Source organism: Rousettus aegyptiacus, unplaced genomic scaffold (genome assembly GCF_014176215.1).
Source record: "Rousettus aegyptiacus isolate mRouAeg1 unplaced genomic scaffold, mRouAeg1.p scaffold_m13_p_12, whole genome shotgun sequence".
NCBI classification, from domain to species: domain Eukaryota; kingdom Metazoa; phylum Chordata; class Mammalia; order Chiroptera; family Pteropodidae; genus Rousettus; species Rousettus aegyptiacus.
In genome coordinates this window covers 83,943,855-83,948,942 of record NW_023416287.1, presented here as the reverse complement: position 1 = coordinate 83,948,942, position 5,088 = coordinate 83,943,855, and the positions used below count along the sequence as shown (strand labels likewise).

At 40.8% G+C, this 5,088-nt stretch overlaps 1 long non-coding RNA gene across 1 annotated transcript; it reads right to left on the bottom strand.

Annotated features, from left to right (window-relative positions):
* Window positions 1-372: 372 nt before the first annotated feature.
* Window positions 373-4,529, bottom strand: LOC107516191. Its single transcript, XR_001598209.2, has 3 exons — window positions 4,392-4,529; window positions 1,582-1,723; window positions 373-849 (listed from the first exon to the last, which is right to left on the bottom strand). It is a non-coding gene; the product is annotated as an uncharacterized LOC107516191 (long non-coding RNA).
* Between the last annotated feature and the right edge of the window lie 559 nt (window positions 4,530-5,088).

Here is a 5,088-nt window from a genome sequence, read left to right as displayed (position 1 = left end):
TCGAGAAGGCTGGGTGGAAAAGGTGAAGGCATTAAGTACGAATTAGTAGTTACAAAATAGTCACGGGGAGGTGGAGTACAGCATAAGGAATACAGTCTATAATATTGTAATAACTGTATCGTGTCAGGTAGGTGCTAGACTTATGGGGGTGTCACCTCTTAAGTCATATAAGTGTCTAACCACTATGCTGTCCACCTGAAACCAATGTATATTGAATGTCAACTGTAACCGAAAACTTTTAAGAATTTTTGTGAAGATCTCTTGCATTTTCTGAAAGCTGGTACAAATTGAGCTCTGAGGCGTTTTCTTTTTTTAATTATGTTTAACAGCAGGAACATGAAGTACAATTATTAGAGAAGCCGATCCGTTGCTCATGAGCATCGCCGGTTAATGACAGGTCTGGATTCACTGCCTTCCTGTCAACTGAGGTTTTGCTATATCAGGCTTTCCTGTTTTGCAGATGAAACCGCCTCTGCCGTGAGTGTCCAGGTGTGTGTGCTTTGCAGTGAGCGGGGCCTGGAGCAGCAGGTCAGGAAAAGCTCTGCTGACGAGACCACTGCGAGATCTCACCTGGGTGCGGCCACTCTCCTCCTGGAGTTAGTTTCCAGCAGCGGCAGCCAGCGACCTCGCGCTTGACACTGGGCCCCCGTGTGTCTTCTTAGCAAAGCTGGATATGCGGGTGAATCAATACGCGTTCCTTCACTGCCAGAGTGTGAACTTGAACTCCAGTAGGATCTAAGAAGACGTCTAGCGAAACATCCTTTCTCATCGCTCTCATGCCCATTGCTCTAAAATACAGCAGCAGCCAAACTGACAGCGGCCGCAGAAGACAATGAAGCCAACTGGTACCTAAAAATAAAAATTAAAACACATTGGACAGTAATACCAAATACGGAAAAAATAACAAAGCACACCTGGGGACTCATCTTCGTGCTCAAACACAAATAACTGCTGGGATTTCTTACATCCTGGCAGAAAACTAAGCATTATTACCCACGGGAGGTTTGTTTTTTCTTTCTTTCTTTGAGATTCTATTTTTATTGCTCTCTAGCAGTTTCAAGAAGCTTTCTTTTAATCAGATGTCACCATCGTCTAAACGCGGGCCAGGTCTTGAGGGTACAATGTTCACCTATCATGGGGACAGCCTGAGGAAGTAGAAGAGAAGTGGGAGGAAGCGAGAAGAGAAGACAAATAGGGTGGAATGAAGAAAAACGTCCTTCCCACTGAATGCGGTCGGCAAGCTCGCAAACACCTCAAAATAGCAAACTATTTATCACTCTCTAGAAAAGCTGGGCTACCTGACCTCCCAGCTCACCCTTCTTCAACTTATTGGCTATGTCTTAGTATTTACGAGAGTTTTATTTTTAAAGCCGGGCATGTGAAGCAGTTTATGAGTAACTTGGTGTGAAAGCGCATGGGCCTCTGGCCTTGGGGACTCAGGTTCCAGGTCCTACTGTGCGACTGACGGGCTCAGCGCTACAGAAGGGAACCGGCACGGCTCCTGGCCGCAGTCTCCTGGCTCTTCCCTCAAATCTTCGACACCTCTTCCCCACCTGTTTACGTCAAACTTCCTCCAACAACCTGATCCAGTGCGGTGACTCCGAACGAGGTCGCTGGCATTTATTTGGTGATGCTGGCCTTGAAGGACGATTCGCTGTTGACTTTGTGCTGAGCCCCAGTTTCCTCATTTGCGAGATGAGTGTAATCCGAACGAATCTATCATCTACGTCACAGAATAGTGACAAACGTGAAGTAAGGATGTGTATAAAATGGTACTCAGGCACGGGCACATGTCACGCCTTCAAAAAAAAAAAAAAATTCCTTACTCTTACCGGTGTTCGTGAGAGCCTACTAAAAAAAAAATAGACAGGATCGAATACAAAAAGCACGAATCGCTGTGAATTTAACAATGAGACTCAAGTGAATGTTTTCGCTAACATTTTTTTTCTCATTACAAAAATCAGCATTGCTCATCGTAAACCTTTTGGAAAATATTTTTTAAGCGTTAGTTCTTCTGAGGAAAGTTATCTAGAAAGTAAGACAGTATTTTTTTTTTTATAAAACAATGATTTCTGAGAAAAAATGAGCAAGTGACTCTAAATTTTAGTATTAGCGAATCCAAGTTTTTCAAACTTTAAACATCATACATTAAGACACAGAATGCAAAATTATAAAAGGTTACCTACAATTACTGTAATTCATGTTCTCTCTTTTGGGAGTTTGGGCATAATTTCCTTCCAAGGAGGGAAATTATGGATACCATTTATTAAAATGTTTCATCTCGACCTGCCTATGATGGCCCCATTTCCAGTGGGTCAGTAAGCAGCAGCTGTTTTGGTACCCAGCGGCATCTTTCTCTGTACCTTTCTCAGCCTGGCAGAGACCATTCGCCGCAAGCATCGGTCAGGCCTGGCAGCCTTCCAGGTTGTCGACACATTGCTAGGAACAAGACCCTGCCTTACCCTACAGTTTCAGTGTGGTTTATAAGTGATGCTACTGAAACAGCTCAAGGTGTGTTTACGGAGAACGATTTTGTGCTAGGGATCATGGGAGATACTGAAGAGGAAGACAGAAGACATCACTGCATCTCTCATCCTTGGCACCCTTGTACCTACAGTATGGCTGTTGCAGTAAGCCTTCGTGATACTAAAAGCCTGCTACAAAGACTATTCAGCTGTAAACGTTTTGATACATGCTACAACATGGATGTAAACCATCACAACGTTACGAAAACATTGGAACTTGAAAACATTACGGTAGTCGCAGAAGGACAAATACCGTGTGATTTCATTTATATGAGGTACTTAGAATAGACAAATTCATAGAGAAAGAAAGTAGAGTAGGGGTTACCATGGGTTGAGGGGAAGGAGGAAGGGGAGTTATTGTCTAAATGATACAGAGCTTATGTTGGGGGTGATGAAAAATTTTGGAAGTACATGGTGACGATGGTTATATAGCGCTATGCATAGATATCATGTCACTGAATTGTACACCTAAAGTGGTTAAAATGATAAATATTATGTTATTGTACCATGGTTGAAGAAAACAAAGTAATAAGAGTGATAGGGGAGGGGAAACCGTTACATTTAGTTTACATATGCATTGTCATTTTCTGTACTGAATAGATAAATGTTTCATCTTGTCAGCTTCTTTCCTCAAATCGTCAGCACTTCTTCCCCATCCTCACTCTCTGCTCACGACTTTGCTTCCTACTCCCCAGAGAAGACTGGCTCAGTCAGAACCTCCTGAGCCCCCCTGACCACAGCCGCCCACCCACCACTGTCTAGACCCACACATTCTGCTTTCCTGCCCACTGTTACAGAGGTGCTGTCTAAGGCCAATTCCTTGTTCATCACTAGGTCCCATTGCCTGTTGTTTATTCAATTTATTAATCAATGCTTTCTCTGCATTGATTCTTTATTGCCTGTCTCTTCTGCTAGAATGTATTCTACATAAAGGCGGGTATTATGTCTAGATAGTCCTCTGTTGTATCTTGACCTGGAGATCACTTGCTGGCATGCAGTAAACTCTTAATAGATAGTTATTAAATGAATGGATGTACTCCTCTACAGATGTGAGATATTCCACTATTTAAAAAATTGAATGTTTGAATACAAAATAAGTTTAATGCACGAAATATTTAGAAAGAGAATTCTTTCCAGTTAACCCATAAACCACTTAAATGTCCCAAAAGTGCCAATATTTCAACATCCAAGCCACACCTCCCAGAAGACACACACAAAGTACTTTGTCATTCACATGTTTTCACTCTTCTTTTAGAAATAGGTCTCCCTTTTGGTGGCACTGCATCTCTGGACCTTTGTACACCAATGAACCTATGCAGGAGATCACATTTCAACCTCAAGGAATATGAAAGTCGTTTTAATGCTGGTGAAATCAGAGTCATCAGAATACAGTAGGCGAAAAGCCGAATGTACTTTTTTTTGACAGCAGAAATGAACAAGGTAAATTCCCTATGACTAGTTATAATACTAAATACCTTCAGTGTGAATGACGTATGTTGAAACCACTAAATGAAATGTAGGCTTATGGTACAAAAGTAGTTATTCTTTGCTCAGCTTCTGTACTTCCTGTCATCATGCAAAGCATAAAGATCTTGGCAATTGGTACTTTGATATAAGGGCAGCCTCACGTGCATTTTGGAGATGAGTGTTAAGCTTTACACTTAAAGCATAGAAATTTTCTTCTAGACAAAATTATGTTCCATGGCCTAATTTAGGGGAAAACCAGACCCAAGGAGCAGAACAGCTTGTTAAGACTCAAGAACTCTAATCCTTTCTCTGGGCTTGCCCTCAGTCTAAAGCACTAATGATGCTTTCACATCTCTGTAGCTCAGTTCCTACAAGTAAAGAATTGAATCTTAAACTCACCACACAAACGCCACCCGAAGTTTGACAGGTAATGGATTCAGGGCCCTCTGGAAGGTCTGTGGCAGCTCAGTCCGACATGCACATTCGGGAATGTCGTGTCAAAAGCTGAAGTCCGTCACTGTCGGGGCCACCAAATGATTTGTGTTCATCAACTTCCTTGTTCTTAGCACAAGAATGAGCAACTTTTTGTCTATTTCTCTTTTGTTAGAACAAGTAAATATTTACGAAAGAGCTCTAAGTGAGGTGTTCATTATAGCACGAAGTAGCGATACAGAGTGAAAGTCAATTATCGTAAAGGATATGAAGTCTTTCAGCAAATTTATTTTCAAACTACTTGAAAATTTAATCAAGTGCTCATTTTTAGAAACCCAGCTCAAGTCGATGAAGCATAATAAGCTTTTTAAAGGTTAGTTATTTGTGAGCTACTATTAAAAAGGAAAAATATATCATATTTTCATTGATAAAGATGAGCTTATATTAATAGACAGTCGATATCAGAATATATAGACTAATAAATAATTATTAACTGTTGTATTGGAGACATACATCTGATTTGTCTTAATGTTTCATTATGAGTGCACTAAAAGCCATAGACCTAATTCATATATATACCTTGATTTTGATCTATAATGACATTTCCAAAAAGAATGCTTTTTAAAATATCACTCAAACACCCTTTCGAAATTGTTAAGACCTG